Raw genomic sequence first — 27758 nt, 5'->3', positions numbered from 1 at the left:
AGCTAATTCTCTGTGTTTACTGTTCTCCTACTCTAGTGACCAGGAACTAGATCAAGGTATCTTTGGATTTTAGTTTTCAAAGGTAGTGGTCAAGTTGGTGCAAACTGTGTAGGTGGTATTTAGAAATAATCTAATTCAAGTTAGGATTTATGATTCAGTGCAGTGTACTTAACACTGAGCGATGTCAGGTATTCTATGCTTTATACAGTAATGATAAATTGCTTATGAAAACAAGTTAATCTTTGGTACCTTTGGCTCTAGAACTGGGGAAAAACATCTAACTGCCGTGCTACTTAGGCATTTCGAAGAGTGATGTGCTAAAAGCTTTTAAATTTGGGAAAAAAATAGATGCTTCAGATTTTTTCATCTGATGAATGGTGATGATAATGCTCAGTTGTATTTGCACTTAGACCTGCAAGAGAGAAATGAGGTAAAGAGAATGTAAGAAGTGTTTTTCTATGTCTAAGACTTGGTGTATGTGAGGGGATTGAATGTTGTACCTCTTGCTCTGAACTTATTTAATGTTTCTGGAGTGACAGTGGCGAAATAAATGGGGGCTGAAACAAGTATGTTGAAGGAAATGTCTGTGGCAAAGCTCTTCCTATTATCAGGTTTGGTTTGATATTTTATAACACCACAGGATTTTTACCTATCTGAGGTACTGTCTGGTTGTGGAGAAAGCGTCATGTCTTTTTGTGCCTGAATGATCACCCTTAAAAGCTTAAGTTTTTTAAGAAACAGGGAATAGTGATAGAGCCTGGCTTTTGCTTTGGCCTCGCTATGGGCTCCTCTCAGAACCAGCCCTCCTCCGGCACTGCAGCCATGCTGGTTATTCTACCACAACTGCGCTTCCCTGTGAAGAGCAGATGGGCGGCTCCTGTTTGCAGTGGGCGATTTCTTTATACTGTGGAATAGTTATTGGAAAAGGCTCATCTGAATTTTCAGTAGCTGTTTCAATTCATTATTTTTGCAGCCTTTGCTATTTATGAATATCTGCACTCTTAAGGGAATAGCTGATCTTCTTAAAACATCTGTGAAGAAGACTTTTCTTGTGTGAACAGGAGTATTGGATGTGCATTACTCAGTTTTTGATGCTATTTATTTTTAAAGATTTTCTTTCTCTGGTAGCAAAGCAGAAAGAAGGTTGTGAAGTTCAGGTACCCAGCCACACAGCCAAAGTGGCCAAAAGTTAAATAGGTTGCAGATAACACAAGGAAAAGTTTAGAGGAGAAGGAACTTAACGCAAGATTGTTCATGAAAATTTCAGAAAGGGGAAAATTACAGTTAAATTTATGATGAATGACATCTCTGACTCTTACCATAGAGCATCTTGCTAAGTCTCTTAATTTGGTGCTGTTAAGCTTAAGGCAGAAAAAAAGAGAAGGCACAGTGCCATTTGAAGATAAAATGAAAGTAGCAAGCAGATGATAACTTTTCATTTGCATGCATTTTAAAAATAATTTTTGCCACCTCTATATATTAGGGCCTTTGAGAATGCGGTCTGCAGAGCAAGACTATTTTATTGTGAAGTGTTATGCCATGCAATACAGTACATTAGAGTTATCCGGAAATGTGTAATATATCCAGCACTTGCATGTCCTCTTCACTTTGTGTGTTTTCAACTTTTAACTTGTAGTAACTACAGTGGCGTACTTGCTTGTTTTGTTTTTGTGTTCAAGAACAACCATGTGAAAGAGCAGAGATTCCCTTCATCCCTCTCTCCCTCTCCCTTCACTCTAAGAGCGTTGCTGTGTTTCTTTCCTGTTCTCTCTCAGCTTTTCTCTTACGTCTTGTGCGAGTTGCTATTGCCCAGGGAAGGTTCCGATTTTTCCTTTCCAATTAGTTTGCAAACTGCCCATTAAGCTAAGAAGGTTGGGGTGCCGGTTGTCCTGTGGTAGCTGAGTACAGACACGGAAACCATATTCGGCTGTGAGCAGAAACCCTCAGCCCAGCCCAGGTTTCCTGTCCTATTTGCCTTCCCCTTCCTGCCTCCCGGGTGGAGGAAGGATCGGTGCCCTCTTCTCCTGTGGAGAGGTCGGTCCCGTGCAGCCTCCCTCCACCCAGCCTCCCTGCCGCCTCCAGCAGTGGACGAACAGGGCCAGGCGCTCCTGCAGATAGATCTTTGTGTTGCCCTTGTATTAGTTCATAGGCGAAGCACGCTGAGATTCATCTACATCTCTAATTGTTGCCGGGCACATATGCAAGTGATTTTTTTAACAGCTTTTTAACATCCTTCTTGAATATTGGTGAAGTGAATACTCATTATTGAGGGCTAGCCACATGTTGAAGTGTTTTTCCACACAGGAAAATAAAAATGAGTGCGTAGGATTCTGTGCCTGTTGTCCTTCAAAAGCTGCTGCTCAGGTTTGCCCAGCTCAGACTGCCTATTATTTGTAATTAGTGGCAAACACCCTTCTGAGATCTGAAAGTCAGGCTGTTCACTTGTCCTTTTCACATACCATCACTGATAATAGTAGTAGTAAATTTGAACAGGATATGCAGTCATTATTGTTTAGTTGGAGGTTTCTACTCAATTCTAATGAAACCGTTGTTTTTCACCATGGTTCAAAATGCACCTGGGTTTGCAGGTTGCACCCTTGTGAGTGGTTTCTTTGAAGACACTGATGTATTGTGGCCTAGACATTTTTATGGTTAATGGTAAAACATAAGGTGGAAGGAACTGAGCTTGGGTCCCACATGCCCTGTTGACTCAAATCAATAAGAAAATGACTAAAATGATAAAAATGGAATCTCAGGTTTCTGTTTCTACATAATTGTTAATTAAAGACATTTGAATTGGCTTTCTGAGTTTTATGAGCCTGGAAAAATGAATTTAGTTTTAAATAATCTCAAAGAGATTATTTAATCTCAAAGGTCTTTATGGGAGAATCCACCCATGTGTCATTTTTATAGCTGAGGCATAACGACACGCAGAGTTTGCTCATGGTTCCTGGAAGTCAGTGTGATCCCTGTGGTCCAAGCCGTGGGACTATTGTGGCAAGTAGCCGGAGTGACAAGCAGCATTTCCACTTACTGGTAGCACCTAGGCAGCCATCTTTAGCTCACAAGGAAAAGAAAAAGGTCTCTGGATTCAAAACCATGCGCATGGCATTTCACTCCGAAAGACCATTTGAGAGAGTTTACACCATGTCACTGCGTCGGAGGGCTTTCCTCTGGCTGCTGGCCCTTGAAAAGCTCCAAATCTGGAAAAAAGAGGAACTAAGTCATGGACTGATTTACTGGGGCTGTAGCAAGTTTCTCTTCTGCCAGACAGCTCCCACCCATTGACCAGAGCGGGGCCGATCCCAGGTGCGCTGGCTCGGCAAGCAGAGCAGGGTCGCTTCTGTCCCCTGATGTTGTACCCAGTACCTCCTCCCGGCCCCTCGCCACTGCTGGGCCGTGGTGGCTGCTCCTTCTCCCAGTCCTCTAGGCCCCACTGGCATCGCCCTTTGTCATCCAGAGAGGTTGCCCCGAGTGCTCTCCTCCTCCCAGCCACGCCTGCCCTCCCCAAAACCTGGGCGCAGGCCTCCGGGGTGCGCCAGGAGCAAGGCAGGGGCTGCCCCATGCTGCCAGCCAGCTGCCTGCACCGCCCCAGTCCCAGCCGGGGGTGCAGCCAGCCCCCGCAGCCCTTTGGCTGGTGGACAGCCCCGGGACCTCCCTCCGAGGGCTGCGCCGCCGTCATAACCGTCTTCCTCCACTTCAAAGCCCCCTTTCTCACACTTCCTTCCTTCGGTAATGAACCTTCAATTTCCTCCAGGTAAATAAAGTGAAACTGGAAAGAACTGTAAAACAAAACATAAAAGTAGCCGAGCTGGAGAGTTACTGCCCACAGTGTCCCTGGGAATGGTTTTTCCTGTCCTCCCGCTGCGGTTTCTAGCCTGTTGTCTCCCACTTTGTTTGCCCTTCCTCACCAGTTTTTAGCTGTAAGCTCTTTAGCATGCAACCTCCTCTTCGCGGGAGCATTTGTACAGATGCTAATAGGTAGAGAGGCTCCTCCCATGGCTCCGTTTTTATTAATGGGAGGATCAGAGAAATTACCACATTTTTAACATCTCTTTTGCAGTAGCTGTTAAGCTCCATGGTGTAGAAACAGTGAGTGGATTTTTGTTCATTTGTTCAAAACGCTGAGCTCCAAGATAAATTCTTCTGTACAAGGTTTTTAGGTGCAGGGAGAGCGTGTGTTTGTTGCTCAGTAGGTTACGTGGTATTTTCATTTGGAAGTGACATTTTACGTGACATTTTATTTTAGAACAATAGATGGGCAAAATCAAAATTTCAGGTCTGTAGCAGAAGAGTTATGTCTATTACTTAGTCTATTTAGTAACTTGCATCTTTTATAAATTCTGCCTGATTGCATCTCTATTCATGAAATCCAGATTAAATGCATTTTGAAGAAAGGAGGGTGCTGACTGGTCTCAAATGTGCTGGTTTGCAAACTTGCAGACCAGCTGTCCTACTCACTAGTGAAGATAAGAGGGCTCAGATGAAGGGTTTTGTGCTGCTGGAAACACAACCAGCTTTCTCAGGAGACTGCTTTGAGGGAGGTTGCAGCAATATTGCATCCCCACTGTTACTAGTGGGTATTGCCACACACATGTATAATTTGTGCTAGATAAAATCAGAGGTAATAAATACAGGTGAAAAGAAGAGATGAGAGATCTGCTGTGTACTTTTTTTTTCTTTTTTTTTTTTTTCTTAAGGAGCAAAAATATCCAGGGGATGCCACATTAACTCGGGGACAAGTGAATGCTGCTTCAAATCAGAAAACTTGTGTTATACCAAGTGTTTTATTTTGGGAACCCTTTCAGTATGTTACGAAGGAAAGTTGCAGACTAGGCATGTTTACTAGACCTTTAATTGCTACATTTAGGAGAAAGGCGCCTTTTTTTTTTTTTCCCTCCCCCCCTCCCCTTTTTAACAACAAGAAGCCAGAGTTTGCTGTGCAAATGAAGCAGGCTTTGCAAGAATCAGATTCACTTTGGACGACTCTTCACATTCCTAGTCATCATTACATTAGGCAGCACAATTCCATCTCTGGTTGATGGGCAGAAAAAGTGGGCAGCCTGCCAGGTAGACGTTTCCATGGCTCCCAACCCCCAAAGGTGATGCGTTTTTCAGCTAATTCAATGAAGAGTGGGCTGAACTTTGGGTATAAACTAGACAATAGCTGCCTTCGCAGTATCAGCAGAATGGTTTATGGGAATGCACTCCACATTTGGCAGAGCGTCATGTGACCTTACGGCTGAGATTTTGTGATGGTGCCAACGGAGACTTGGAAAGCAGCGCCCGTTCTGACTTTTTTCCTCTTTTCTTACATGGCTCAGAAAATGGTGGATCTTAATACTTGACTTTAGCCAGACTCAGCAAGCGATTGAGCTTTGAAGCACAACTTTGCCTTTATTCTGGCTTTTTTGGCACACCACCAGGAGGCTGTCCCTTTCACGCCTGATAAATTCTGCTTCTTATCTCCAAATAGAAAAAAGAAAGAAAGAAAATATAAGCAGAATATTTATGCTTCATAACAGCATTTTAAAACTACATGTTTTATTTTTTTATTGCTGATCTGTAGTTTAGAACAGCCCTCCTGAGTGTCTGAAGGATAAAAGTTGTTTTTTATTTTTCTGGTGGTTTTTTTTTTTTTTCCTTCCTCCTGTTTAATGAACAGGCGTTTGAACTGGGCAAACGGGGCGACAGCATTGAACATGAGATCATTGCAGCATAGTGTAGCAAACTGGCACCCTGCCTTTTCACCCCTTTGCTCCAGCAGATTTGTGCAATCCCCATTTATAAAACCGGCGCAGGGGCGAGGTGAATTTTCTGGTCTCTCCCCACCTCTAGTCCTGTGCAGGCAGTTGCGGCAAGGATTGGTGCAGCTTTTGCGCAGTGCTTTGTGCCTGGAATTCCGAGAAGAGCAAGAGAGAGAGAAGACAGGCATCCTGGTCTTCTTCCGAGAAAGAACAGGAGCTCTAAGAAGAAGAAACAAATCTGAGTTTGTCCTACATACAAGAGTGCAGAAAAAAAAAAGTGACTCTTCTGCTTCCAAAAAAAAAAAAATCTGGCACGTTTCACTACAGAGACATCAGGATGTGTTAGAGCTTCTTAAAACAGTGTAACAAAATGAGCCTAGGAGATTGATTCTTTTAGTAAAAAAAAACAAAAAAAAAGAAAGAAGGAATGAATTTTTTGTTTGTTTGTTTGTTTTTTTCACTATTGCTCATATAGCAGTATTTGGCACTGGGTGAAAACGTACCTTTCATATCAGGTATAGCTTCTTTTTCTTTTTTTCCTCTTTTTCTTTTTTTAAGCCGTTTTAAACATGTTGTTTTGAAACTGAGTCCTTGTGTATTAATTTTAACATAGTCAGCTGTTCACACTTTTTAAAACTAACTTTTTGGGGGTGTGCTTGATCTAATACTGCTAAAAATAGAAAGTAAACAAAAAATCGAGGGTCTGTAGAAATAAGTGGTTAGGCACATTTTGTCTTAGCTAAGCACTGGAGTTATGCAAAGACCTTAATGTTACATTTATTCAGTCTAAGCTTTGGTTATCTCTAAGAAAGTTGTGGGTATTTAGATCTGGTTGCTAAGGAAAGTAAATTCTTTTTTTATAGTGTGACTCATGCTTTCAGTTTCTAAAGAGAGGAAGAGAAAAAAAAAACGTGTTAAACTGTAGGAAAGGATTGCTCTTGTAGCCAGTATATTAAAGTTATTATTGAGTTAATTCATATATGAGTTTCTTACAATTTGTATCTAAATCCATTACAAAGAAATCAGTGTAATAAGCACTGGAATAAAAGGCACATTATTGGGACATTCATGAAGTAAGCCTGGTTTGCAGCTAGTAACAGTGGCTATTTTAAGATGTTCGGTAAAGCAGCACTTGCCCAGGAATAGGTGAAAACAGTATTTAAGATATCCTTTCAGAACGTTTGTGAAAAGTGCATGCAGAGTTAAAGTAAGTTTTGAGCATATGACGCTTTAGTAGAGCCTTTTTCTTAAAGCATTTGTCTGTCTGTTGTAACATATTACTAGGCAATTAGAAGAGTGTGTAACAAAATTCATTCTGACTGACAGATTTTGAAAAGCTAAGCCAAATCAGTGTTTTATGTATTTTGGATTTTTTTTTAATATTTTCCTAATCTTTTTAATTTATGTTAAAAATTCAGATGTCCTCAGCTAGAAATTACTTTGAAACTTACAGTGTCTTTTTCATCAGAAACTCTAATATTTTTTTCAAAATGTTCGTGATAGATGTTTGTCTAATAAAAAGCTTTATAAATATATTATGACTTTGCAAAATAGAGTTGTTTTAACGTGTGCTTCACTTTTTATATATTACTGATTAGATAGTAACTTCTAAGATTATATGCTAATTTTGCTACCTTATATTTTTGTTATTCTGCAATGAATTCTGGGAAATAGCTGAATGGAGACCTTATGTATATGACACATATACCTCCATTCACCCATTTCGTACCAGAAAGTGTTTCTTAGGTTTATGGTGATACTGCCCTCCCCAATAGTTTTGTCAGAATAATTACGTGTCGTTAGTACCTAAGTCTGTTGAGAAACCAAGGCTTGCATTAGCTTAAAAGAACTTTTTAAATTTCTGTATCTGATCATAGTAATCACATCTTTTTCTTTTTTTTTTCCATAAAGTTTTGCAACATGTCTTGATTTAAGCCAGTTTATCCCAGTATTTTTATAAAGTTCCGTACCAAATTACCTCATCATATGCACTATTTAATAAAAACTATTTATTTTTGTTAAGCATGCTCCTTCCCTTCTGGAATTCCTAATAAAAATAAAATATTTGTGGGGTGAAAAAAGACTAGGAAATACTAAATGAAATAGTCCCTTTGCCAAAGTGTGCGTGTTCACAGCATGTCTTCCCATGGCCCTGACAGTGGTGTCAACAGTGTGTCGGTTTTATGTCTTAAAAGCATAATTACTAATTTTGTATATGTTTCATGTTGTTCTGAAAACACTTTACATAAAACAGATATTTCAAAATCTTTCTCTCACTTTTTTTTTTGTTTTAGTGAAAGAAAAAAAAATTAAATGAAAAAAGAAACTGAAGAAGTTGATTATACCAGAATTCAGCGGAGGTAATAGAGTGATCTTAAATATTTTTTTTGTTAAAAAATAAAGTTAATGGCAAGAATATGAAGCAGGTTAGCTTTAAAAGAATTTATTTCCTTAAGAGGGCCTACAGATATAATTTCACAGATATGTATTAAACTTTTGTTCTGATTACTTTCTGTTGGGAATATTGCAGTTTGTGTAACGTTTATACTGTATGTTTCCATGAAGCTTTAGAATGAATTGAAAGATCAATACATAATTTGTTCTTCTGTTATGCCTAGCAAATGTATAATGCATATATATTTACTAGTATATTTATATTAGTAGTATATTGGTAGTACATATGTCTATTTGGTAGTATATAAGTATAATGCAGTGACCAATTGTTTTTGAAATGTGGAATATCTCTTCTATTCACAAAAAAAAAAAAGAAAGAAAATTGGAGAAGCAATTTTATAGCACTTACTACAATCATTCAGTAAATTATATATGCAGTCTGCATACTTATTTCCGATACTAGCATAACTATTCTAGTTTGAGTGCTTGTCTTACATATTCTATCTCCTCAGTGTCAGAAGAAAACAATTATAGAAATATCATTCCTTCTGAATGCTGAAGTGTTGTATATAAAGTGAAGGCAGGTTTAAAACGGAGTGTTCTAGAAAATAAATTGACATTATTTCAAAATGCAAAAGGGTATGCTTGAACGTACAAGATGTAATCCACTAAATTAAAAAAGAAAAGAAAAAAAAGGTCATTTACTAATGCTCAGCTGTCATTACTGAACTAGAAATACATGTTGCAGTCTGCAAGAAAATGAAGCATTGCCCTGATTCAAAAAACTTTGTTACTGGAAGCACTCAGTCTCTTGAAAGGAGTTTTGCCCAACTAACAATGGCAGAATTAGGCCTTCAGTGGGAACTAGTGGAAGGCAGGCATTAAAATCTTATTCAGATACAGATTTCAGTAACCCGCTAAAATCATGAGACCTTTCTATAGCACCTGGTTTTAAAATTATACCTGCTTCTTATATCTGTATTTTACAAATGCATTTGTGGCTATATTGTTACAAATTATTCTGATGTGTCAGATACTATGCTTAAAGATGCAGTGTTTATCCATGCTTTCATTTAGAATATGTAAGTTATAAAACTGTACCTGTGTCTCACCTTTCTGAATTACTGGTTATTGCCTCAAAAGACCTGTTTTCAGTCTGTTGCATAGGACACGCTACATTCAGTGCATGGTAATTTGTATCGTACTGCTTGCTGGTCACAAGAAGAAAGTATTTGTTGTAGGAGTTAACCCTGAAGTTTTGCAAGATTGCGATTCTACTTGCATTCTTATTATTAGGGAATAACATTGATGGGAGGATTAGTGAATAAAATATACAAATTAACTTCTTTGCTTTGATTAGTAGGCGTTGTTTAATCAACAAGTTATTGTCAAGCCGTACTTAGACGCCCTGTAATATGAAGAAATAGCTAAGCAGTCTTTATAATGTTGTACGGGAGCTGAACTCCAATGTGCCTCATTGCTTTTTAGATTTGGTGGGGTGATTTTTATTTTGGGTTGTCGTACATGATATGAGCTCAGACACAAAGGACAAACCTGTATTGTTCACTTCTATGTCATGTCCAATTATGGATTCCAGTCTTGCCTGCTGTGTGCATGCTATAGTCAGATGCAAGTTGTTAGGAGTTGAGAGTTCATTGGTAAGGCAAAGTGTGTGCAAAAGGACGTTAATTCCTGCTGAAGACAAAACAATGTCACACCTTCAGTCTGTAAAAAAAATGTTTTTTCTTCCTTTTTCAAAAAACAAACTAGTTGCAAGTCTTTGGCTTGTTTGGTGCATCCACCATTTAGGCAGTTAAGTTTGAAGCAGCCTTCTTTGCAATAGATGGTAATATTTTTACTCTTAAATACTCGTTCTTACATTGCTTCGTATGTTTGTTTGTTTAAAGTCATCTGCATCTCACTTGAAAAGGAAAATGCTAATCAACGATGCCAATTGGCATAAACCCGTAGATCCGATCTTGTGTTGAAACGTACTGCACAAGCTCGCTTCTATGGGTCTGTGTCAGTATGGTGATCTGGCAAAAGTTTATGTAGCATGCACTGCAGTGGTATTTGACAACAAGCCCAAGTGAGTGTACAAAACTACATATTGTTTTTGGAATGCTTCTCTTGTCCACTGCCTTATCTTCAAACTTGATTAAGTGATTTGTTCTTTTATCGGTTGCTTTAAGCACCTTTGGCTTTATATCCTGTTAAAATTTACAAAGAGATGTGAGGGAATTGTAGGGTTTTCAACAAGGGAGAGTAGGATATACCATTTGCTGGCTTTATTAAATACACCATTAAGTGGTATTACATTCAAAAAATGTAGAAAAAACAAGAAGAGATTTATATTTTATTTTTATTGTAAAATAAGACCAAATGGTCATTTCTTTCCAGAAATGTAGTTGGACTTGCATCATTCCTATCAAGTATGTATGTATATATAGATACACATAAAACACACATGTATATATCTTTATACATATGTAAACAGGATAGAACAGAAATTCTACCTCTGCAGTAGAAAAATCTAAGAATATGCCTTATCATCTGAAAAGTGGGGAATAACTGCAGTTGAAAGCCTACCCCCATGGGAAATATATAGGCCTGTGGCTGCTGTCACATTTCAAAGAAAGGCTGAAGAAGTGAAGAAGACTTTATGGTCACCGTTGGAAGCTGTGTGCATCCGGGTTGAGGTAGTAGGTTGTATGGTTTAGAGTTACACCCTGGGAGTTAACTGTACAACCTTCTAGCTTTCCTTGGAGCACACTTGAGCCATCGAGGAATTCATCACCACTTTAATCTGATCAGGGAAAGTATGCAAAAAGGTATTGTGTCATGGCTGTACATAATAATCACTCTGAGGCTTTATTGATGTTGAAATAGTCCTGATGACTTGATTATTTCATTTACATCCTGTTATGAACAATGCTAACATGTTGTCTTAATGGACTGTGACTATGTACTGCAGACACTTAAGGAAAGACTGATGATGATATTAATTCCATTAACAGGAAAGCTTTAAAAGTTTATTTTGATTTATAAATTCAGAAAAATATCAAGTATTTAACATTTTATTCTTTCTTCATAGAAATAGCTTATCCTATACAGTTGATTTTTGTTGCTGTTGTTATACAGGTGCACATTCTTCTTAAAGGGAAAAGAAAAATTTTTTCTGTCCTTATAATACTTTCCAAAAAATATTGCACGCTGCTGCTTGGATAATGGTGGGCAGTGTCACAAGTTGATCCTGATCTTCCTTGGATTTATGATATTCTTTCTTTGTGCCTGCACAACTCAGTGTTATGAACACAGATCCAAATGACCTGCAACCCCGCCTGTGTTTCCACCTTGTCGTCATCCATGTGCCGCTCAGCCTAATCCCACTCTGGGGTCTCAGCATCTGTGTCCTTACACAGTGCGTCAGCCTGACCCTGACCCAAAATGCCCTTGTCATTTTTGGCCCCGACTGAAGTTCTGACTCATCTTCCTAACTCAGCAGGACTTGGAGAAGTCACATTCCCTATACAAGTGGTTCCCAAAGCACTGGGCACCACCGGTGGTGGCAGGTCCCAACACCGGGTGCCTCCACCCGTGCAGGTCGGGTGCCACAGACAGACTTTGCCCTCCTCAGCCCCTGCGTCGCTTGTACGTCTGGCATGGCTTTTTTAAAAAAAGCAATATCAGAATGCACCAAGGCAAAAAAGTGTGTATTTGATCCCAATCTGAATAGGGAGATGAAGGCATGCTTGTGGAGGTTTATGCCCCAAGTTGTGCCTTCCCATTTCGTGCTGGTTTTCAGTCTTCCTTATCTTGGAAAAAGAAAAAAATCCCTTGAGATGTGTACATCCCATAAGCAGGTATCTTATCAAAGAGAGAAAAAATAGTGAGTGTTTTCACAGTTTAGCCATTCCCAGAAACAGCTATGAAATGAGAGGGAAAAGGACTGTGCCTGTATTTCCACCATGATTTTTTAAGTGAGGCCTGCTTCTGAACATGACCTTAAAGATGAGGTCTCATCAGTGTGATGGAAGGCATTACTGCCAAAGTAGAAGCATCTGGACCAGAGAGTGATGCTCATTCCAAAATAGTTGGGAAAAGTTGATACTGTCTGTTTCCATATACTTTTCCATAAAAAGTGAAAAAGAGTAGAACTTAATAATTTATAGTTAATAATAGTAATAGTGATAATGTTGCCAGAAAATGATTTAAGGTTTGTTGATATAAAGCAAAAGAGCTCAGCCATGCCCCTGTGGTGCTGTGGTCAGGGGGACACCACTGATGTGAGCCGTGGGCATGCCAGGCTCCTGTGGGCTGAGGAGAGGGTGAAACGTCGCTGTCCCACACAGGGGTGACGGCTGTGGACCTAGTGCTCCCAAGTTAACAGCAAATAGGTTTCTCCAGGGTATTTTGAACCCTGGCGTGAGTTTCTGGCTTTATTTTTATTGCAGGTGACCATAACAAAATATTTGACATTTCCAGTGTTTAATTGTTTTAGGTTTTGCATCAGCAAGGAAAGTTAAGAATGTTTATTTTAAGTGGATTTGATGCTTGCTTGTGTTTTGGTTATTGTTTTCCTTTCAGTTCTGCCTATTCAAAAAATCACCTGCTTACAGGTCCCTGTTTGACTCTTTCTATCTCAGCTTAAGGCTTGCCTAACCACTTCCCTAGATAAGGAATAAAAAGAGGAGATGAAAATGGATTTAGTCTCTCTCTTTAATAGCATTTATTTTCAGTGATTAATGTTTGTAATAGGAAATTGGTAAAGAGGATCTGCATGACAGTTAGGTGGATATACAATGGATTTTAAGCCTGTCTTAAAGTGTGTGGGAAAGAGGAGAGAGGAGGTTGAGTGAATCAGAGCTACTCCAAGCTAATGGAAAACGCTTAAGAGGGCAGTGGCTAAATGGGGGGATAGAGAGGAGACCTCCATCAACCGATGAAGCTTAACAGGAACCACTCACAATCTGAATAAAAAAACTGTAATATCCTCTGTGGATTCAAAAGGACTCTGGTCACCAGTATGTTTTCTTACTTCTCTATTTTAAAATTTTTCTTTTGAAGTTTAAGTAAGTCCACTGGAAAGAAACATTGTAATTGCTGTTTTCTGCCAACAGAGCAACAGGTGTTCAATCCTTTTATATTAATTCTTCAATTAGTTGCGAAACAAGGGCGATTGTTTATACTAAGCTGAATCGAATAGAAATGACTGATGCAGAAAATGTGGGAATGTTTCATCTGTCCTTCAAATGCATGATAAATTTGTAATTCTTTCAGGCATAGTTGCAGGTTGCTATGCAAATTTTCATTGCAGCATCACCAGCTTTAATGAATAGACATTTTCTGTATTTCTTTCTGTGTTCTTTAGTTTAGGGGTTTTTGCCCTGTAATGTGTAATACATTGTTTTGGTAAGAGTTATCAAGTTACGAGCAAAAATGAATGAGACTGTGAGGTAATTTTGAAGCGGATTAAGGTAGAGAATGAAAAACAAAGGGGAAAAAAAGCTCTATTAAGAACAGCTGGATGGAGTTAGGTCTTCTGTGATTTCATTTTAAAGTCATAAAACATATTGTCTGTTTTAGGGAAAGTCTGGCATTTTTTACCTTTACAGTGCGGTTGGAATATTAGTCAGTCACGTAATACTCATATTGCTATGTTGCTTCTGTAGGAAATAAATGCACTTTGTAACATGGCTACACATGGATGTGTTCCAATCTAGGGCCCATCTAACAGTGTTTGTTCCTGTAAGTAAGCCATAATGTTATTATCCTTGTGCCTTTACTTTGCTTCTTGCATATAGAAGAAATATCCATCAGGATATTTTGGGACAAACCTTGAGATCCAACTGATCTGCAACTCCCAGTGGTTTCTTTGGGAGACACAGGTCCTCAGCATTTCACAAGTTTGGTCCTACAGAAAAACTGGCTGCAGAGACACTGACCCACCCAACACCCTTTTGCTTGCCACAATTTCCTTGGTGAAGATTAAGCATGATCCAAGGCCTTAACCCTGGTTCCCAACACAGAAACTTACACCATGGCGAAAAACCGCTTTAATGCCAGATCCTGTTTGTCTTAAGAGCTGAGTTGCTTCAGAGAGCTAGGGAGAGTTTGAATTTCCTTCTGCAGCCCACAGTGCCTGTGTCCAGAGGCATGTCCAAAGAAAACAGAATTGAAGGGACATTTCTGAGTTAATAACCGTGGGTTGGGTGCACTAACAGAGCTTGGGTGTTTTGGGCCCAGCCATTTTGAGATCTTCCCATGGAATAAATCTGCCATTAATCCAGTTTACCAGAGTAGGTAAAGCAAGCTTTTAGTAATTTTGTGCTGTTGAAACAGCACAGAAAGGTCAAAAATATATGAGTGAATATGGGTCAATATAGTTGATACAGCGTATTTTAAGCTGTTATAAATAATCCTATAGATTTACATTATGAAAGCTGAAAGGCATTATAAAATGGTTTTTTCTCTGTAGCCAATGTACTTTCTGTTTTTGCCATTCCATTTCAACAAAAGAAAATGCTGAGTTTCACTTGGTCTCATGCTTCATTTAACTTCCTCTTGTCTTCAAATAAGTTGAAGTTCTTTAGAGATTTTTAGGTAAAGAATGTGGTAAAATATTTAAAAGCAATCCCAGAAAAGGTTTTCCTTGCAAATCTGTCCTTTAAAGATGATAAACAGCTCTTAGTAATCTCTAAACTTGTTTATTGAAACTCTTCAGCAAGAGACCTGTGATAGGTTGCTTAACTGATAAAGTTGGAATAGAAGTGCACTTGAAATTTTTCAGATTTTTTGGATGTGGTTTCATATGACATTCATTTATCTATTAAGAGCAGCTTCTGGTATTTTTAATAAAACTAAAATTAAATACGTCTGGCAGGCCCTGTTTAAATGTGACTATTACTTTTATAGCACAGTTAAATACAAGATTGAAAAGCTAATGCTTTTGCATTACATAGTGCAGAAGAATTAAATTGTTTCAGCTTTGTCTTTCTCACATAGTAAAAATATTTACATCAGAGTGAACTTGTTGGTAGAGTTTAATTTTGTACAAGGCTTCTGGATATTTCAGCTGTATTTTATTGTAAGCAATATCATTTATATGGAAATTTCAGGCAAATTTTTATTTTGTTTTGTTCCCTCCACCTCTTCTTTCATGCTACTTCTAGAAACAGTAAGAGCAAGCCTCACATTGATGAAGTCTTTTCAAGAATACTTGCAAAATCTGAATAAAAAGTCAAAGATCATGCCTCTCTAGCATGACATTCTCATTTGTTCAGAAATAGCTGGCTCCTGTCTCCTTATCTCTTCTTTTGCAAATGTGATCAACATGTTACTTGATCTTACAGAAAAATAGGCATGGATCCCACTGCTTTCTACTACCTTTGTGGCACCTCCTTTTGAATAGAAAGATCTCAGCCCTAAACTGTACTTTGAGGCTTTCTGACTAATGTAGTTGTCTGGCTTAAGTAAGACTGGTGCTGATATGCTCCAACCATTGCACCAAGAGCCTCAGCAAAAGGATACAGATACAGAATAGCAGACTAATCATTTTTCTAAGAGTCAGAACAGCCTTGTGTACTTCCTACTTTGCTTCTGTGGTTGGGTGAAAAGTTGGGGAGTACATTTTATATTTTCTCATATGAAGTTAACATACATATATTATGCATAGATTGCTTTTATCTGAATGTTATGAGTGTCCTCAACTAAAGCTTTATCTCCATGGTTGAGAGGGATTTATCTGGGTTTATCTGTGGTTTATCTGGGAAATGCAGGTCCCTTCATTTTTCCTGTTCTGTCTCCGTATACTTTTGGTTTACACACATTCCTCCACTGGTCCTTTTTTGATTCTTCATTTCCTGACATCATGATAGTTATGGCAAAGAATGTAGAGCATTGCAGATATACTGGCAACAGGGATGGACAGGGAATACCCTGATGGCTTGAGAGAAGAGTGAGATCACTGTCATGTTTATAAGGTTAGCAGAAAGCAAAAGCTTACTCAAACCAAATCCTCCATGAGGCCTCTCTGTTATGACTCTCCAACTTAGGAAGGAGAATAAGCTGTTTGGTACTACCACCTTTGTAGGTCTGGCTTGAGACTGTGGGACTGACTTTGCTCAAGCTCTGTGTGACTGTAATTTTTTTCAAGTAAAGTCCTGGACACTAAAAGCACTATAAGGCTCACTTTTCCCTAACATGCACCCAGCCTTGTGGTGACTGCAGTATCAAAACAGATTTACACGTCTGAGGAAAGATTACTCTTAGTCTCGGAAATGTTTTATATGTATGTTTATGTATGTCTACTGTTGGGTTTTTTTGCATGTCACTACACTGGTATGAAAAAAAAGAATACAACCCCAAAATTCTTCATCTCATTCATTGCAATTAGTTTGCTGAGACAAATTTGTTAACTTCCCATGTTAGGAAGAAATCATCAGATGGGAACTTTCCCACAATAACTTCACCATCCCTTGAAAGAACTTCCCCTTTGGACTAGGGATAGCATTTGGAGCATGCTAAATCCCTGTGAATAGTTGGTTTACTGGAAAGTTGCCCAAGAAAGATGTTCAGTCTGGGTCTGGAAGTAGATTCCACAGTAACCTGTGACCAGGAGAGCTGGAGACATGGCTTGAACGTGCCTCTAGTATTCATGTGTCCTGGGTTGAGGATCCTTGACTGCTGTTCTGTATCATAGTTTGTCCCACAAATCTTGCACTTTTTGAGGGTATTTCTGTCTCCAGCCTCTCTGCCTCTTCAAAAAGCCCAAATACACTTAGTTTACACAGCTGAAGGGGATTTATTCTGTAAGTTCTTTGAACCCTCAGATTCACCTGTATCAGCTGAGTGTTTTATGGGGAAGAGGATTTTTGGGGTGTAGAATTTTTATTTATACTATGTTGAACTAAATCATAACTGAGCTGCTGAAAAGGGCTTCTTTTCACAGCAGAGTGCAGGACTCTACAGAAGGATACCCAAGGCAGTTTTGAGGACGTTGTGCCAAGGTCACCAATCTTAGTGGCAAAGCTGGTTCAAGCAGCAGCTGTGCCTCCAGACCCTTGTGTTTGAGGGCTGCTGCTGAAGCTGGTGTCACTGTGCGAGGACATCTTTGAGAGTTGGGGTACAGGGAGCAGTGGATCAACGTAGCTATTCAGCTCTATGCTAAGTAATGTGGTTTGCTCTTTTGTCCAAATAATAACAACTTTTGATCTATAGTTAGGCTAGATTTATCCAACGGTATGTGTCTTACCATATCCACTTCTATTTTCTTCAGCCTTACTGCCCAAATATTTATTTCCAGGCTGTGTATGGTAAAGAACTAAGCTCAAACCACCTAATTCACGTATTGCCCCTGTGTCTCATCACTGGCTGTATAGGAAGGCAGTGTCTGAAAACTCTCAGTAGTAGTCAGCCTATATTGATTATGGCCCACACAAACTTGGAGACGAGACTGCATGCATGAGTCCATCTGAAGTACCACAGCTGGCAGTCTGGCTACAGCCACAGGGAGGTTTTTGCTAAAAACGTATTTTTGTCTTTAGATGGCATTTACTCAGGATGTGACTTGTGAAGTACATGATTCCTGTGGTGATAAAGGGGTTTTTGAGAGTCATTATTATAAAATACTGTAAAGTATATTGTTCTTCTGAAGCATTTAGCTTCTGATATAAGAAGAATTTAGAGGTATCTTTATTATTATTTCAGTTTTGAAGTATAACTGTACCAGAATGGCCAAAATGTAAATTTTAGTGACAAGTGTAAAAACCTAACTCATATGTAATGCAACATTTTGAAGTGATCCTACCTTTCCCCCAAAATGTCTTGGGCGTTTAGGATCCTGCATCCTCTTGATTTACAACATGTGGGCAAATTTTCAAAGAGAAACCTCAGGTACATAGGCATTTTTACAGTTTTTTGGCCGTAAGCTTCATAATGAGCGACCCAATTGCAGGATATATAAACTGGTCAGTGCTGCCTCTGCATTGTGCTTCTTAATATGAGGTGCTTGCCTAAACATGGAGTCCCAATATATTCTTAGCCACTTTTATGAGAAAATAGTGCCGTAATTTCTCTCTTATTGCTGTTGTAAAGCAAGACAATATAAACAGAGAGACAATGTGTGCAACTTTGAGAAATTTGAGTGTTTCATAAAATTTAGTAAAATTAAAATTCAGTTTAAAGCTTCATGCTGTGTCCAGATTGAGGCCAACAACTTAAACAGAAAGCAATTTGCACACCTGATGCACCTATTGATGCTGCTGCCAGCCATGCAGATGCTCGAAGGGGACATACAACTCCTTCCCTCCTCTTGCCCTGCACTGTGGGAGGAGTGGTCTGCAGTGGGAGACTGTGTTATCCCCAGCCTCCTGCTGCAAAGGGAAGTGCTGGCAGGGAGCGCTGCCTGGGCACTTGGGCCTCCGCCCTTAGCACAAGCAGGCACCGTCATAGCAGGGACACCCAGGAGCCCTTCTGCATTCTTGGGCAGGGGTGGCACAGGGGCTGCTGCTGCCCTACCACCCCACCAAGGACAGGTACAGGCAGTGTTGTACCCACAAGAAAGGAATCGAGTGTAGCTATCAGTCAAGTTGGGGTTTTTTTGGCTAAAAAAGTCCAAATATTGGTCTATGGAAGTAAACATGCAGTCTGCCTAATGAATGCATTATTTATTAGCTGTGTGAGCTGCTGGAAATACCAAAATGGACAAGGGCTGTGATTCAAGGCTGTGGGGCTGGGCCCACGCAGCTCCCTAAGCCAGGAGCCAAGGATGTGGGAATCCTCACCAAGGGGCGACCCTGCTAGTCCGGAACAAACGGGCTGCACACATCTTCGGGCGGGTGGAGGTTTGTGTTAAGGATACCTTCTCATACATGAGGAGCGGCTGTTGTTTGTTATTGTGTAATTTGATTTGACTCTAATTTAATGACAGTTCTTGGTAGGCAACATGATTTGCAAGGCTGATTTCCAGTTTTATTGATTAGGCCTTTAATTTATTTGAACTTGCACTCCAAAGCTTCATCAGAGATTTAATGCAAGTCCGCAAAACCAGCTTGGTAAGGAAATTTTTGATGGAACTTGAGCTCAAATGCTTCAACAAGTCAGTGAGGTTTGGTGTGAAAATATTTTAAGAAGGGAAATTCTTAGTTAAACTTTACTTTTTAAATAATGGAGTGGCAATAGTTTTCCTTTCTTGGGGATTTTTTTTTTTTCAAACTTTCACACTCAATATCTATTCAATTAAATTCTCATTTTTGGAGTTTTGTAGAATGGGCTTTTAAAGGAGTCTCAGAGATTATCACTGCAAAATTTTCACTGAAAATAAGTAACTTCTAACATCTCAAAATTGTTGATTTTATTAATTAGTAAGAGGAATTTACCAGATGCAAGAACATATATTGCAGAACTAGCTGCCACAGTCTCCTAGTTATTTTCAAACAGTATGTTTTATTCAAAGCAGAGGTTGCAAGGCATGAAAAATAGATTATCTGGTTTTGAAATCTATCAGTTATTTTTTAAAGACAAGATTTTTTTTTTAATATTTACCAGTATATGTTCATAAATTTTAGAAATGAATGGTCTAAACAGGGAGGAGCTAGCAAGGAATTAATTAATGGTAATTTTTCATTACCTTTTCCAAAACCAAACCTTGGCACCTGAACTAATCAATGAAGAAAGCAGCAAGAGGCACGGAGTGTATCTGTGTGGGAGGAAGGAAGGGACAGGGAGGATGAATTATTATGTGATAAGAAGCATAAGAGGATGTAAGAGGAGGAAGGAAACTGAAGAGGCATGCAGAATAAGAGAGAGGATACAAGGAAAGGGACTGTAGTGGCTGTGCATTTGTACTTAGGGAAGGGACTCTGGGCATGTAGGCAGAGGAGTTCAGGAAGGTGGAAGAAACAAAGACAACTTGAAAGATGTGTGGAAAGGGCATAGGGATGTTGTAGCTTCGCATTGTTTTGCTTCATCCACCTTGGTACATTTTGGTAACTCTAAAATAATAAATAATAACTTTTGTGTATTGGTCCATAGAAGTTAAATTTATTAAAAAAAAAAGAAAGAAAGAAAGATTTACAGGCAAAACTTCATATTTGTAAATAAACAGAAGGCCTCATGAAAGTAAGTTTTTGTTCAATTTCTTTTTTTTATAAGCAGAAAACCCACTATAAGTCTAAGTAGAAGGGTGGTAAGTCTGAAGAGTAGTAATTGAGGGTAGCATACATTCCAGACATATTGAAACCATCTCAAAATTATCCCACACTCTTGAGCATTAGGAAGCCACAAAATCCAAAGCTAAAGATAAACTGAAAATCCAGTTTATCTGCATGAGGGCACGCAGATAACCATAACTATGCCTAATACTGACACAGTTAGGCGATGTATCTAATGATGCTTGTTAGTTCAGTCTAGTCTAAGACAACAAACACTAAATGATTATATTATAGCCATATTATTACTGCACAGAGTCATCATAAGGGAGAATTTACCTCATGTGGGTACCCTTTCTTTGCTTCTGCTCAGTTTATTTACGTAAATGAGAAATATAAAACACTCAAAAGCCTGAATCAAAAAGAATAAGATAACCCCAGCTTTTATATGAACTGTAATTAATCTGCAGCCTGTTACCACAAAACTTAATTTAGGGAAATTCCTAGTTAGAATCAAGAATGTTAAACATTTGTGTGAATAAGAACAGTATGTGCAGTGGCGCTAGAAGTAGCAATATTTCTGATTCAAACCATGCACTGAAGAGTTGTTGAGGTTACAGAACTTCTTCCCTTTTAAAATCAAGTGCTTTATGAGAGAATGAAGTTATTGACTGCTGATCACTTCCAGACACAGAATGGTGGTCTATTCGTCCCTTCCAGAGTGTAATAGCAGTTCCACATGATACATATTAATGGAATATCTCATTAATTCCCTAAATATCACTAAACTGGTCAAGTCATTATAAGTTTCCATCTCCTTAAAGAAAATTTAGCTGCTTCAGATTTTTCAGCTCCATGAAAACATCTGCATAATATGGAATGTGTTAAATCAGCAGCATCTACATTGTGAGATACCAAGATCTTAACCTTAGCTATTTTTGTTATTGAGCTCAACTCCAAATGGAGTTTGAAGATTTATATCCAGATTCTTGTTTTGAGGAGAATTTGTGCATCTCTGTTCTATACATGAACACTACTTTTTCTATCCCATAAAACCCAGAAGATGTGTATATTTATGGTATGAGTTATCAAATAATGCTATTATGTATTGCTGCATGCATTGTAAAAATTAGAGGTTTGTGTCATAATGTTATTTGCATGTTAAGTGAACTAGCTAAACAGCAAAACAGTCTTGTTATGGTCATGAAACAGTGATTTACTTTTTGCCTTCATCTTTATGTAAAGTATCCTCAAAGCTTTTGTTTTACACAAAGGGTAGCATTAACATAATGTGAAGTGATTCATATTCATAGGCAGTTTTGAGAGGGAAAATAAAAATATTTTAAAATAATATTGTCTTTTAAGAGACAATCCTAATTCACCAGATACTAGTTTCTCATCAGAAAGAATTACAGATATTTTAGAATATTTATAAATTTGCATTGGAAGATTCTACTGTTTTTAGTAGATTCTAGTCTTACCACTATCAGTTGTTTCTCTTCTTTCCATTTAATGGAACTGTACTGATACCAGTCAGCCCCCAATTTACAGTTGCTTTCTATCAATGTGTTTTACATACTGCAACTTTTAAACATAACTTCCCAAATGTGATGTTACATTTTTAAGGCCTGATAGTACATTTCTCACTGAGTGAAGACTTATTTCAGGACTGGTATTAATGAAAACAGAATTTGTGCACAGAGAAAACTTAAGTATTCACTAATGTAAGTCTATATTTCAATTAATATATGTGAAACTAGGAAATACTGAGAAAGTCAAATTCTCTAAAATGTATTAGGCACATTATTTTTATTAATGTAATTTTTCACTCACAGCTACACAGTCAATACAAGCAAACTCAACTTTGCATTTCACATGGGTAGATCCAAATACCATAAAAATACAAAACCTGCCTATAAGAAGAAATAAATAAAATCCCTAATGAAGTAAGTTAAAATATTCAAATAAAATTCTGTCCCCATCATCATTTGTCAGTAGTGTCCATAGCATGGTACTTGAAATACTGGACATGTAACTGTCTTTGTTAAATGCAGAAGCGTTTGAAAATGCTTGCTCTTCTAAAAACTGCTGTATGGCCTCAGAGCTGCAGAGTACTTCAGCAGCTTTAAATTTGCTCTACTTTAAACTTTAAACCTGTGGATTGAAGTAAACGTGTGTAAATATCCTTGACAAATGCTTAGGAACATTCCTCAATGAGAGCATGCACATTCAATTCTAATTCTGTGGAATGTAAGGGAGACAGAACATTATCAAATATCTGCCTTTTTTTCCGCAACCTTTGTCTCCATATATGTGGCTTTCATTTGTCTTGAAGATCTGTTAAAGAATCTAAAAAAAAAAAAAAAAAGAAAAAGAATGGTGGTAAGAGAACTAACCTTAGAGGGGTTTTTTTGCAAGTTGGTTACAAGGATGCAAATTAATGTAATTTATATTACATTTTGGAATACTAATGTTTCTTATGAATTTAAAGTTAGTTAACAAAAAAACAATTTCTTAGTTCCAGGGTGAAATTGTCATGAATGTAGTTTCACCAGTTCATTACTTTGTTAATATAAAAGTTTCTTCTTCTATACTCAAAAAAGAGCAAGGCAAATGATAAATGATTTGGGGAACATGGTGAATTCTTGTCCCTTCTTAAGCTCTAAGAGCTTTTCTATAAACTTGGAGCTAGGAGTTCACCGAGCTACCAAGAAATAGTTATGTGTAGCCGTACAATAGTTCTGTGCTACAAGGAAATAGTTATGTGAAGACTAAATAAAGACCATTATAGAGGAGACATGAAAGTATATAAAGTGTACAAATGAAGTCTTAACAAAGTCAAGTTCTTTCAGGGATGAGATAGTTGTTTAATTTAAAAAAAAAAATTGTAAATGGAAAAAAGTATTTAAAAAAACCCAATCTGCCAAGAGAAATGGGCCTTGTTACTAGCAGTTGGAATAGTCAAGGCGAACAGAGAAATTAATCATTAATGATCATCTATTAGACAAGGAAAATTATCCTACAATATTTGACTTGGTAATCCTAAAAGTCCTTGTACTTACATGTCTTAGCATCTTCTGAATAACATAATCCAGTAAGTGTAAATATTAGTGTTCATTTGAAACTGCACAACAGTGCAAAGTTAATCAACAAAAGATCATGAAGAAAAGGTGAATAACTATAAAATGAAAAGCATAATGTAAATCTTTTTTTATAATTTTTCACCAAATAATGTTTGCAGACTAGCTGTCTGAACTGTTGCCTTTCTGCTAACCTGTATCGTGTTGGATAAAATCTGTTATCTAACGATAAGCAAGCTCTATATACAGCAGTTCAACAGCATCCACTTCAAAATATTACTGTCATCACTATATGGAAGAAGAGTAAAACTGTTCACTACCAGGACTACAATTCACAGCATTATGAAAAATTCACTGGACATTTCAGTAGAATAAGTGTGATGTACCTTTAAGCGAGATACATCCATGTATAAGGCTTTACAAATACATTCATCAAGCATTAGGGAATAGTTAGAAAAATACAGAAATACACAAACTTTCAGAAGTCTATCATCTTCCCTGGCAACTTCACTGAGGTCTTTAAAAGGGCATTTGTACTCAGGAAAGCATTCAAATTTGTTACTCTGAAAGCAAATGTCCTTGTGTCTTTCTCCTTTTATATACGTCTATAATATTAATTTCATCTATTTAATACTTTTCCACAGACAGCTTCTAACGAATAAGATGTACCTAGGAGTCTGACATCCTTTTGTGACATGACATCCATGGTGAAAAGCAGGAGCTCTGGACAATTAAATGGTTTGTCCAAGCTCACGTTAGATGTCATTATCATCGTCAGGATCAAGAGACGAGCCTTCTAATTTGCCAAGACCATGGCTAGTCCAAAATATATACTTATGAAAGTTCTTTCTGGGCAGTATGTTAAAGGTCTAGCCTCTGTGCTCTAAAATAAAAAGCATCATCTCACAGTTCGAAGGCCATGTATCACATTGGAATGTGTTTTCTTTGTGTGACATTTTCGTGTTGTATTTTGTAATGTAGTAATTACGCAGCTTGCCCCACAGTTCTTCTTGAAATTAATGCATATCTTATATTTAATTATAACATACATTTAATAATACTATTTCATTGTCATAAATATTAAAAGCTACATAATGTATGCACATATAAAGACTGCAGTAATGAAGGTGTTTTAAATAAACAACACTGATTGAAATTCAAGTGCTGAGGCTCAATGCATCCTGAAAGTAAAACTGACTGTGCAAATAAAACTAAAATTGCCTTTGTTGATTTTCATTGTCTAAGAGGACAGGAATATGGCATATGAACAAGGAGGGTGAACAGTGATGGAAAAGTTCATACTTTTTTCTTTAAATAATCTGCAGCATTGACTTTCTATTAAGGAAGGTGAAGAAATACACTTGCCAATGGCATGTAACCTTAGCTGTTCTTTATCCTCACCTGTGCCCTGGCCCCTTTTCTATGGCAAGGACCACCAGAGCTGCCAGACATGGCCCTAAAAGCTCGGGGTCCATCTGGAGGAGAGCTCTCTTGCGGCAGGGGGGCAAGGAAATGGCCATTAGGCTGTTTTCCAGGCAAGCCCTGGGGAGGTCAGGCACTCTGAGCATGCCAGGGCACAGCTGGAGGAAGCCCAGCGGCTGTACCAGCGAGGTGTCAGGCACTACTGGAGCTCATGGGCAGCTGAGCTCTCCCTGCTAGGACCTAGGCAGACTCAAAGAGACAACTAAATTATGTGAAGAGGTGCAGAGCAGCCCAGGATAAAGAGGGCTCAAAACTGGCTTAAATCCATTTTACTCCCACTTGCCTCAAGTTGTGAATTGTATGTTCTGCACCTTAGAAATGACAAATTTAAAGTGTTTATGAGAGCAGTGTCCTCTTAACTCTTTAAAGTGTGTGGCAAAAAGCTAGGTAATCTCAAATTGCAATATTCAGATATGAATTTCAAGAATCCCACAACTGTGGGAGTAAAGTTTGACATGAGTGGGAAAGGGTTCAGCTGTGAAATTTACAGGTCGAGAATATAAAAAGTAAAAGTTCAGAAGAGTTAAAATCACAAAGTGTCTAAGTCTGTGGATTTTGATTCTGCTTGGAGTTGCTCCGTTGCTTTGCATGTTGTATGTCAATACTAATGTAATTAAAAGGTCTTGATGTCTGTAGTCTGGGAGAGGGACGGTACCACTCAGTTCTTGCATTAAGCAAAATTACTTTTGGAATAATGTGATAAAGTATGTGAGCTTTCTTATTTAGATGTGGCCACGTTTTAGTTTCTGTATTGACAAATTGAATAGTAGCAGTTCTTCAATACTGAAGAATTGAATAGTACTGTGACAAGTTTTTGGAAAACTGTTTCAGATTATTCCAGTGAAGTATATTTCTGGACAATAGAAAGAAATATAAAGAGACTGAGAATTAGAGGAGGCTGTGTTTAGACTAAGATGATAAAATACTAACACAAATGCAGTAGTTACCGGGACTTTTTCTGCAAAAGAAATTCATCCCTCACTATTCTATTAGCTTTTTTTTTTTTTTCTTTTCCTTTTTAACCAAGCCATTAAAAAGCAAGAAAAAAAAAGAATCAGCCAACATAATTCTTTGGACTTCAAAAAGCTTTCTCCACAGGAGCAGCTGTTAAGGAAGCTAAGTAGTTGCTGGAGGAGAGGGAAATCCTCATCATGGGGTAAAAATGGCTAGATGACAAAGTCTAAAGTAAAAATATCTAGTCATCCTCCTCTATGGCTAAAAGATTACAGTGGGCTGCTCCATTCCTTCATGCTAGGACAGTTGTTATTTAATAAATGTATTAATGAATTGGAAAGAAAGTTAGACAGTGAGATGGCAACATCTGCAAATCGTACAATTAGCTAGGTTACTCAAGTCCAAAACACACTGTGTGGGGAACTTCAAAAGGGAACCTCAGAACTGCAGCAGTGGATGACACAATGTCGGGTGAAATTCAGCAGTGATGTATGAAAGTTAGCAGGCATTGAAAGAATTTGAACTACTTATGACCACTGTTGCGTTCTAAATGAATTTAAAAATACCAGTGAAAGAGATCAAGTCATTGTGGACAACTCAATAAAACCTATGATCTCTATTGAAGTTTCAGCGGCCTTTCCCCTCACCTTAAAAATCCTCCAAATAAAACAAACCCTCACCACAAAACAAGAAGCAATGGCAACAAGATCCTGTTTGTGTGATATTAATCTACATACGGTACAGGTGATAGCATATAATGCAGCACCATCTTTTATTCTGACTGCTGTAATAAAGAAGAAATGAACAAAAGGAGAGAAGGAGACAATCTATTTGCACATAAATATGTTGTGCCTCTTTCCAAAGTACAACAGTAAGTGAAGATTCAGTGAAAGTGAGGAGATGCAAATTTTACACATGTAAAAAGAATGTATTTTCTTCATTAAGTAAGTATCTAAGTGATAGTCACTGCAAGAAGGATCCAGACTTGTAGGTGCTTTCATTTGGGAGGGCAATTTAGATGTGTAAAGCCAAACTGAAATCTAAGTGCTTGTAGGATCAACCATTACAGGGTGCTGAGTATCCCATACAGGTTCTTCTCCTCGTTCAGGAATCCAGAGCGGGGAGGTATCAGTGAAGATCTTAGTTGAGTCCTTCTGCTGTTCCCTCTATGGGGCAAGATTTACCCTGTCTGCACTGCTGTTGAAACAGCTGAGGTGTTTCTGTAGGTAGTTCTTGTTCCTTGCTTATATTTTAGTTATTACTTAGCATAGCTAAGGCTTACAGAATTACACCTGTAGTTAGCAGACTGTTGCTCTTCTGCATCTGCTAGGCACATGCTACATGTGTCTCCCTACAGTTTAAAGGTAAGGATAATGGTAAATCGTATATGGTATAAACAAATGAACTACACAGTTGTGCAAGAAATGTACCAGTCTTACCATGAACAGTCACACAGTCACAGCAGTGATCTTTACACAGTATATTGCAAGTGGAATACATAAGAGGAGGATAAGGAAAATGTAAAATGAGCATCTTTTTTTAACATTATGTAGGAAACTGATTAAAACAGATTTCAAGGAGAAAAGTGCATTATGCAGTTGCTCAAACAACTGCACTTTTCAAGATGTTTGAAAAAGAGTGGATTTGTGGAAATCCATAAAAAGGTGTTCATTGAGGTGGCCATGATTCGGTCCCTTGATGGAACTTCTGGTGCATAGGTTTTTGTACAGCAGGGAGGTAAGAGGTCTGACATCCTCTTTTATTAAATTAGTTTGAACTTGGTATAGGTGGAACATACTCACATGTATCTATTGTTCAGCATAAAGAAAAGGCCCAGACTTTGCCTAAACTTACATTACTGCCTCATCTTTTGCCAGGCTGTTCCATATCACAATTACAGTAAAGAATCTCAGAAAACCCCCAAACCAAAGAAACTGGTTGAAACCTTTTAA

General features: G+C 38.1%; 1 long non-coding RNA gene across 1 annotated transcript in view; it reads left to right on the top strand.

Annotated features, from left to right (window-relative positions):
• Positions 1-27758, top strand: part of LOC127029439 (uncharacterized) — a 93806-nt gene that overhangs the window by 48053 nt on the left and 17995 nt on the right. Inside the window, exon 3 of the long non-coding RNA XR_007768196.1 lies at positions 8042-8107. This is a non-coding gene — a long non-coding RNA (uncharacterized LOC127029439). The remainder of the gene's footprint in view (positions 1-8041; positions 8108-27758) is intronic.

Source organism: Gymnogyps californianus, chromosome 1 (assembly GCF_018139145.2).
Source record: "Gymnogyps californianus isolate 813 chromosome 1, ASM1813914v2, whole genome shotgun sequence".
In the NCBI taxonomy this organism is placed as follows: domain Eukaryota; kingdom Metazoa; phylum Chordata; class Aves; order Accipitriformes; family Cathartidae; genus Gymnogyps; species Gymnogyps californianus.
This window is presented reverse-complemented; position numbering and strand designations above follow the sequence as displayed.